General features: G+C 36.9%; 1 pseudogene; it reads left to right on the forward strand.

The window, feature by feature from the left end:
• Nucleotides 1-9479: 9479 nt before the first annotated feature.
• LOC107621021 (egg cell-secreted protein 1.3 pseudogene) lies at nt 9480-9899 on the forward strand (annotated as a pseudogene).
• The last annotated feature ends 382 nt before the right edge of the window (nt 9900-10281 follow it).

The following is a 10281-nucleotide window of genomic DNA, read 5'->3' on the forward strand; positions in this document are numbered from 1 at the left end:
ATTCAGCAGTTACTGTTTTAACCTCTTCATTCATGGAAGGGTTGCTGCTTAGATACAGATGCTGATTCCTGGCAACTGTATCAATGAGCTCTTGAGCTTCTTCAATTGTCTTTCTCATATGGATAGATCCACCAGCTGAGTAATCTAAAGACATCTGAGCTCCTTCTGCAAGCCCATAGTAGAAGATGTCTAACTGAACCCACTCTGAAAACATTTCAGAGGGGCATTTTCGTAGCATCTCTCTGTATCTCTCCCAGGCATCATAAAGAGATTCATTATCTCCTTGTTTAAAGCCTTGGATGTCCAGCCTTAGCTGTGTCATCCTTTTTGGAGGGAAATATTGATTCAGGAATTTTTCTGTCAGCTGTTTCCATGTTCTTATGCTGGCCTTAGGTTGGTTATTTAACCACCTCTTGGCTTGATCTTTTACAGCAAATGGAAACAGTAATAGTCTGTAGACATCCTGATCTATTTCCTTATCATGTACTGTGTCAGCAATTTGTAAAAATTGTGCCAGAAACTCTGTAGGTTCTTCCTGTGGAAGACCGGAATACTGGCAACTTTGCTGCACCATGATAATGAGCTGAGGATTCAACTCAAAGCTACTGACTCCAATGGAGGGTATGCAGATGCTACTTCCATATGAAGCAGTAGAGGGGTTAGAATATGACCCCAGAGTCCTCCTGGACTGTTCATTTCCACTTATGTCCATGATGGATCTATGGATATAACTTGGACTTATTTACCTTTTTATTTATTTTATTTTATAAGAAGTAAATACTTTAAATAAAATAAAATAACTAAAAAGAATTTGAATTTTGAAGTTAAAAAAAAAAATTTTTTTTTTCGTTTATAAAAAAAAAGAAATTAATTAGTTAAAAAAAAGAAATTTTTTGAAAAAGAGGGAAGATATTTTTGAAAATTAGAGAGAGGGAGAGTTAGTTAGGTAGTTTTGAAAAAGTTAAGAAACAAACAAAAAGTTAGTTAGTTAGTTGAAACAAATTTTGAAAAGATAAGAAGTTAGGAAGTTAGAAGAGATATTTTGAAAAGATATTTTTTTTTGAATTTAGTGAGGAGAGAGAAAAACAATAAGATAGTACAAGATTTAAAATTTTTAGATCTAATGCTCCTTGTTTTCGAAAAATTTGGAGGGAAAACACCAAGGAACACCAAACTTAAAAAATTTTAAGATCAAGACACAAGGAAAACTCAAGAACACTTTGAAGACTCACAAGAACACAAGAACATGAAGAAAGAACACCAAACTTAAAATTTTTAGAAAACCAAACCAAAATTTTCGAAAACCAAAGGGAAATCAACAAGAAAACACCAAACTTTAAGTTTGGCACAAAATTTAATAGAGAAAATATTATTTATGAAAAAGAAGGTTTTGAAAAGAATATAAAAGACTCTAACCCAATTACCAAGAACACAGATTAACGCTCTAGCTAAATGAGTTATGGGACCTTCAAAAATTTTAAGAAAGATTATTTTTGAAAACACCAAACTTAAAGTTTGGCACAGGATTTAATAGAAAAATTATTTTTGAAAAAGGTTTTAAAAATATGATAGCCAATTATCATGAACATAAACATCACGTTCTAAATAACTGAGCTATAAGTTTAAAGTATTTTAACAATGGATAAATAATAAAAGACTCTAAACCAAAAAAAAGAAAGATTTTTCCTAATCTAAGCAACAAAATAATCCGTCAGTTGTTCAAACACGAACAATCCCCGGCAACGGCGCCAAAAACTTGGTGCACGAATTGTGAATCACACTTTTCACAACTCGTACCACTAACCAGCAAGTGCACTGGGTCGTCCAAGTAATACCTTACGTGAGTAAGGGTCGAATCCCACGGAGATTGTTGGGTTGAAGCAATCTATGGTTATCTTGTAAATCTTAGTCAGGAAGTCAATTATGTTTATCAGTTGAATTGTGAATAACCAAGAGAGCATAAATTAAAGGTTACTTGTTGTGCAGTGATGGAGAATATGTTGGAGTTTTGGAGATGCTTTGTCTTCTGAATCTCTGCTTTCCTCTGTCTTCTGATTCACGCACGCACGTCCTCCTATGGCAAGCTGTGTGTTGGTGGATCACCGTTGTCAATGGCTACCTTCCATCCTTCCAGTGAAAACTACGCTCACGTGCTCTGTCACAGCACGGCTAATCACCGGTTGGTTCTCGATCCGGTTGGAATAGGATTTACTATCCTTTTGCGTCTGTCACTAACGCCCAGCCTTCAGGAGTTTGAAGCTCGTCACAGTCATTCAATCCTTGAATCCTACTCGGAATACCACAGACAAGGTTTAGACTTTCCGGATTCTCATGAATGCTGCCATCAGTTCTAGCTTATGCCACGGAGATTCTGATTAAGGAATCTAAGAGATACTCATTCAATCGTATATAGAACGGAGGTGGTTGTCAGGCACACGTTCATGATTTGAGGAAGGTGATGAGTGTCACAGCTCATCACCTCCATCACAGTTAGGCGCGAATGAACATCTTAGATAGGAACAAGCGTGTTTGAATGGAAAACAGAAATACTTGCATTAATTCATCGAGACACAGCAGAGCTCCTCACCCCCAACAATGGGGTTTAGAGACTCATGCCATCAGAGAATACAAAGTTTAGATTTGAAATGTCATGAGATACAAGATAAGTCTCTAAAAGTTGTTTAAATACTAAACTAGTAGCCTAGGTTTACAAAAAGTGGATAAACTATGATGGATGATGCAGAGATCCACTTCTGGGGCCCACTTGGTGTGTGCTGGGGCCCACTTGGTATGTGCTGGGGCTGAGACTTAAGCAATTCACGTGCAGAGGCCATTTGTGGAGTTGAACGCCAGTTTTTATGCCAGTTTGGGCGTTCAACTCCAGCTTTTGATCCTTTTCTGGCGCTGGACGCTAGAATTGGGCAGAGGACTGTCGTTGAACGCCAGTTTACGTCGTCTATTCTTGTGCAAAGTATAAACTATTATATATTGCTGGAAAGCCCTGGATGTCTACTTTCCAACGCAATTGGAAGCACGCCATTTCGAGTTCTGTAGCTCTAGAAAATCCACTTTGAGTGCAGGGAGGTCAGAATCCAACAGCATCAGCAGTCCTTTTTCAGCCTGAATCAGATTTTTGCTCAGCTCCTTCAATTTCAGCCAGAAAAATACCTGAAATTACAGAAAAACACACAACTCATAGTAAAGTCCAGAAATATGAATTTTTCCTAAAAACTAATAAAAATAGACTAAAAACTAACTAAAACATACTCAAAACTATATGAAATTATCCCCAAAAAGCGTATAAAATATCCGCTCATCAGCCCACTAGCAACCGTTCTGAAGTCACCATTAAAAGAGCAGTGATGATCCATTGCATTATGTTGGGAAAAGAAGTGGAAGTTCATCAACTGATCCCATCTGAATTTTACATACTTGCAAACAAGAACTCCAAAGATGCCAGGATGGCTTATCCAAGCTTAATCTCTATGCTCTGCAAAGATGCTGGAGTAAGGATGGGAATAACGGAGTACATCTCAGTAGAGCAACCAATCACTAAAACCACAATGGAAAAACAAGTGCAAGATGACCCCATCAAGAGGAGAGCACAGGAATTTCTCTCAGAAATCCCTCAATTTGAATATTGGGAACATCTTGAAGCATCTGTTACTAAATTGCAAGAAGCTATGGACCAAATAAAAGAAGAACAGCAAAACCAAAACAACATGCTCTGCAAACTACTTAGGGAACAAGAAGAGCAAGCGTGACTTAAAGGAACTGAAGCGTCAGAAGTTATCTCTTGAAGGACCAAGCACCCCACATCCCAAATTCAAGGTTGTTGAGTTCTAATCTTAGCCTTAACTCTGTGATAATTGTTCTTATTTGAGTTTTACCTTAGAATTTATAGTAGTAGTTAGTAGTTATTTGACCTCCAATTAAGCTATAATTTATTTTTCTCATCATCATTAAACATGAATAAAATAGAAGATTTTCTTTAGAATAAGGAGGCAATATTTTTCGAGTTTTAATAAAAGAAATTCTAATTATTTACATGTGATGGCAATGCTTTCTGCCTTCTGAATGAATGCCTGAATTGAGCATATGTCTTTGGAATTTGATTATCTTGAATGTTAAATATGTTGGCTCTTGAAAGAATGATGAATATGAGACATGTTATTGATAATCTGAAAAATCATAAAAATGATTCTTGAAGCAAGAAAAAGCAGTGAATACAAAGCTTGCAGAAAAAAAAAAAAGAGAGAGAGAGAGAAAGCAAGCAGAAAAAGCCAATAGCCCTTAAAACCAAAAGGCAAGGGTAATAAAAAAGATCCAAGGCTTTGAGCATCAGTGGATAGGAGGGCCTAAAGGAATCAAATCCTGGTCTAAGCGGCTAAACCAAGCTGTCCCTAACCATGTGCTTGTGGCGTGAAGGTATCAAGTGAAAACTTGAGACTGAGCGGTTAAAGTCAAGGTCCAAAGAAAAAAGAAGAGTGTGCTTAAGAACCCTGGACACCTCTAATTGGGGACTTTAGCAAAGCTGAGTCACAATCTGAAAAGGTTCACCCAATTATGTGTCTGTGGCATTTATGTATCCGGTGGTAATACTGGAAAACAAAGTGCTTAGGGCCACGGCCAAGACTCATAAAAGTAGCTGTGTTTAAGAATCAACATACTGAACTAGGAGAATCAATAACACTATCTGAATTCTAAGTTCCTATAGATGCCAATCATTCTGAGCTTCAATGGATAAAGTGAGATGCCAAAACTATTCGGAAGCAAAAAGCTACTAGTCCCGCTCATTTAATTAGAATCTGAGCTTCACTCAAAAACTCTGAGATATTATTGCTTCGTGACTTATTTGTATTCTATTTTATTTGTCTAGTTTCTTGGGGACAAGCAACAGTTTAAGTTTGGTGTTGTGATAAGCGGATATTTTATATGCTTTTTGGGGTTAATTTCATGTAGTTTTTAGGATGTTTTAGTTAAGTTTTTAGTATATTTTCATTAGTTTCTAGGAAAAATTCATATTTCTGGACTTTACTATGAGTTTGTGTGTTTTTCTATAATTGCAGGTATTTTCTGGCTGAAATTGAGGGAGCTGAGCAAAAATCTGATTCGGGCTGAAAAAAAACTGCTGATGCTGTTGGATTATGACCTCTCTGCACTCGGAATGGATTTTCAGGTGCTACAAGAGTCCGATTGGCGTGCTTCTAATTGCGTTGGAAAGTAGACATCCAGGGCTTTCCAGCAATATATAATAGTCCATACTTTGTTCAAGGATAAATGACGTAAACTGGCGTTCAACGCCAGTTCCATATTGCAGTCTGGCGTCCAGCGCCAGAAACAGATTACAAGTTGGAGTTCAACGCCAGAAACAGGTTACAACCTGGCGTTGAACGCCCAAAACAGCCCAGGCACGTGAGAAGCTTAAGTCTCAGCCCAGCACACACCAAGTGGGCCCCAGAAGTGGATTTTTGCACTATCTATCATAGATTACTCATTTTCTGTAAACCTAGGTTACTAGTTTAGTATTTAAACAACTTTTAGAGACTTATTTTGTATCTCATGACATTTTAGATCTGAACTTTGTAATCTCTGACGGCATGAGTCTCTAAACTCCATTGTTGGGGGTGAGGAGCTCTGCTGTGTTTTGATGAATTAATGCAACTATTTCTGTTTTCCATTCAAACATGCGTGTTCCTATCTAAGATATTTATTCGCGCTTAATTATAGAGAAGGTGATGATCCGTGACACTCATCACCTTCCTCAATCCATGAACGTGTGTCTGACAACCACCTCCGTTCTACATCAGATTGAATGAGTATCTCTTAGATTCCTTAATCAGAATCTTTGTGGTATAAGCTAGATTGATGGCGGCATTCATGAGAATCCAGAAAGTCTAAACCTTGTCTGTGGTACTCCGAGTAGGATTCTGGGATTGGATGGCTGTGACGAGCTTCAAACTCGCGAGTGTTGGGCGTAGTGACAGACGCAAAAGGATCAATGGATCCTATTCCAGCATGAGTGGGAACCGACAGATGATTAGCCGTGTAGTGACAGCGCACGTGGACCCTTTTCACTGAGAGGACGGATGGTAGCCATTGACAACGGTGATCCACCAACACACATCTTGCCATGGAAGGAACTTTGCACTTTTGCATGCATGAGGGAAGAGGAATACAAGAGAAAAGCTGAAATTCAGAAGACAAAGCATCTCCAAAACCCCAACATATTCTCCATTACTGCATAACAAGTAACCTCTAATTCATGCTCTCTTGTTCATTTGCAAGTCAACTGATAACCACAAATTAATATCCTGACTAAGAGTTGCAAGATAACCATAGCTTGCTTCAAACCAACAATCTCCGTGGGATCGACCCTTACTCACGTAAGGTATTACTTGGACGACCCAGTGCACTTGCTGGTTAGTGGTACAAGTTGTGAAAAGTGTGATTCACAATTCGTGCACCATTGCACGAAGATGCTAGGACGAAGCTCTGGGATGCTCTGGGATTTTCTGGGTGAAGAAGAATGAGGTAGTAGGAGCAAGAGTGTAAAAGGAAAAGATCAAAGCAAAACTGTTTAAAACTGTCACCCAAGAAGCGCGAAAGACCTGGGGGCAAAATAGTCTTTGCATACGGGATTTTCCAGCCCATTATAAGCATTAAATGCCCTGTGCGAAGAACGAGGCGACAAACGGTCGTTCCAACAACGAACAGACACGCGCACAAGAGGCACGTCCACCTCACGGACGGCCGGCCTAACGACGCCACACTAGAAAGGAGATGACGCGCCACCAACTATCCTCACGGTCATTGCTGGCGCGTCGGGGGCACTGTTACGGCCTGGACCAAGCAGTTTACGGGCCGGCCCGACCCGAGCAGCACCCGACCCGAACGGTCGGGGGTGAGACGCTCAGATTCCGACCCGGATACGCGTCCCTGACACGCGTTCCTGGCAGCTTCGCCACAGCTGTGCAAGGGAGGCCTCGAAGAAGGTGGGCCTGTCCCTGCAAGGCCCACCTCTGACACGGTATAAATGGGGAAGGACCTACCCTTCCCCCAAGGTACGTGACATACCACTCACTCTCTACTCGCCTGCACACTTCACTGACTAGGGCGTCGGAGTGTCTTTGCAGGTGACACCCCCCTTCTGTATTCGAAGAGCTCGGGACCTCGCATATCCCCAACCCGGAGACGTACGACCAGACAATTTCCCCTTCTTTAGAGAGGATACCAATCCTACCCGTCCGGTACCTGATCTACCGAACAGGTACCCATTTCTTTCTGTGTATTTTAAGAATTAATAATTTTTAAATAATATTTAAATAAAAAACCCTTTATTATCCACTTCTTTTATTTCTTTTTTTAATTTTTTTTATTTTTCTTATTTGTTTTTTCTTATAAATGTTTGAATTTTTTATTTTTAGTTTTGAATTTTTTGGATATTACAAATTAAAAAGATTAAATTTTACATTTTATAAGAATATTATATTAAATAATGTTATTTTATTAAAATTGATTAACCGATGTCAATCATGATTGAACTATTAAATCTTTGAATTAGTTACTCGTGCAGTTCAACAATTGTTACTCATAACAAGGGGTAGAAAAAGACCAGGCAGTTTGTCAGGAGTCTGCAGCCTGGTCTGTATTTAGTCTGGCCTGATTTGTTATAAAATAAGCACAAGCTCAGTCTCTTATAAAAGCCTTAATATGTTAATAGGTCACACCCAAGTTTACTAATTAGTCTTATTGGTTTGTCAGACCTGCCTGGATCTGTTAACACATAATTGTATATATAAATAAATTTTTTATTATTAACAAAATTATGAGATATTTTAAATTAATTATATTTAATTATAAATATTTTTATATATTTTAAATATTTTAAAAATTCAAAAATTCTAATAATAATAATAATAATAATAATAATAATAATAATAATAATAATAATAATAATAATAATAATAACGGTAAAATACTAAATTAGTCCTTCTACAGTTGAGTCTAATCCTATTTGATCCCTACGGTTTAAAGTGTCACATTTGAATCTAAAAAAAAGTTTTATTTAACTTTAATGTAGTCCTGCTATGAAGTTAATATTAAATAATTAATATCACATTTCCTTCAAATTAAATCTTAATGTCCTTCCCTAAAGAAAGAGGTACAAACTCAAAAGGTACAAGATCAGCAGTAAATACATCACTGCGAGTAATTGGTCTTGGTTCAAGCACATGGAGAATATCGTCGAGAATTTGCCTTCTGTGAAAAAGTTCGCCGGTGGCAACGAGGACGAGGCCATCATCACGGAAACTCCCTTCGACAACCCATAGAATTTGGTTATATAAGTTTTTATATCTGAAAACTAAATTTCATTAATTATTTAACATTAATTTTACAATAAGACTGTATTAAAGTTAAGTAAAAATTTTTTAGATTCAAATAAGACACTTCAAATTTTAGAGACCAAAATAAGATTATGCCCAAACATAAGTAGCCAATTTAGTATTTTATCCTGAAAATAAAAAAAGTGATTTTGGTTTAAGTTTTAATTTCAAAAATCTAATTTACTTAATATATGCTTTGGCACAGTTTTAATTTAATTGAATTTAAATTGATTTTTTAAGGTATCTGGCCATATCTGAGTGGCATATTAGGTCTCTCGTATGTACAAGTATATTATTTCCTCTACACTAAGGATGGTAATGAATATGTCTATCCCACCTTTCCTAAGTCCACCTCTAAAATGGATCAGATTGGCTTATCCTGCTTAATTGAACAGGTTAGAAAATTTACTTACCTCGTCAAATGGCGAGTTGGTTGATTGGCTCGCAAAAAATGTCTAATTTTTTATAATAAAAAATAACTAAATTAAAATTAAAAAATGAAAAAGTTTAGGTGCCAGCAATTTTATTAAATTTTGGTCAGTATGTAACCAGCAAAGAAAAGTGAGTCATTGGATGAAATCTCACACCAATCTCACACCATTGAAATCATCATTGATGACTATTTAATGGCTACAAATCACAAAAGTTGCTGTCCCCTAACGCCCCTCTTAAAAAAATTTAACTAAGTACGTTTCAATTTCCAAAGTCCAAAACAAAAAGATACATATTGCAACATAAAATTTAGAAGTAATTTCACCATAGTTAATACTTCTAATTTTTATTCTTCCAAAACTCCAATAGTGTATAAGCAAATACCGCAGGCAATAATTCACGTGCTTCAAAATCAAAATCTTTATAAATTCCAAGAAACCAATGATAGTTAAGCAGCGGCATCAGTTATAGAAAGTAGAAACCCATTGTTTTCTCATATATATATATATATATATATATATATTAGCTAGTTTCGACCAGTGAAGAGTTTTCACTCATCATCAATCTCTTCATCATTTGCCTAATAACATCAGAAAACATTTCCTCAAGCTTAATTTCATGAGTCTCATCAAAAGAGAAGGGTTCTTATTATTGTTGTTGATGTCGTTGCTGATGAGCCTTGCTTGCTTCGTTGTATTTGCAACAGCAACAAGGGACTTGGCCATGAAGGCAAAACAACACCAAGACCTATCTATCAGAATCAGTAGGCTTCAAGGGAAGAATAGTGATGATAACAATGAAGAAGAGGCAGTGAATTGCTGGGATTCGCTATTGGAGTTGAAATCTTGTAGCAATGAGATTGTTCTGTTCTTCTTGAATGGTGAGTCTCACCTTGGTCACGAATGTTGCCATGTAATTTATGTGTTTACACGTAATTGTTGGCCTGCATTGCTCACTTCTTTCGGTTTCACTGTTGAAGAAACTAATATCATACGAGGCTATTGTGATGCTGCTGCTCCTTCTGATCATGATAAAGCTCCTGCTTTCGCACCTCTTCCACCTGCAAAATGTCCTATATAGATAAATAAAATTTATATAATAAAAAATATTTGAAAATTTATTGATCTTTGTATTTGCTACACTCTTATATAAACATTTTATCATGGATCTTAATTCCATGTAAATTAATAATATTCTCCCACACATGGTAATAGAGATGGTAATTTAGCTAAATTGTATTCTATTTTCTTCTATTCGTACTCTGTTCCAATTTTTCGTTTTCTTACTTCATATAATTGTGTTATTAATAATTAAACACGAGGACTAATCCTCGATTGCCTAAGATCACTAATCATGTCAATAATGTAGTTCAACCTTAAGTTGTTTCCATCAGATCGGAGTTATAAGAGGATTTTAACCTCACCCGGCCCTCCGATCTGGTTATGAATTTATCAAATTTTGC

The sequence above is a fragment of the Arachis ipaensis genome, chromosome B10, assembly GCF_059453495.1.
Source record: "Arachis ipaensis isolate K30076 ecotype BB chromosome B10, ASM5945349v1, whole genome shotgun sequence".
Taxonomy (NCBI): Eukaryota; Viridiplantae; Streptophyta; class Magnoliopsida; order Fabales; family Fabaceae; genus Arachis; species Arachis ipaensis.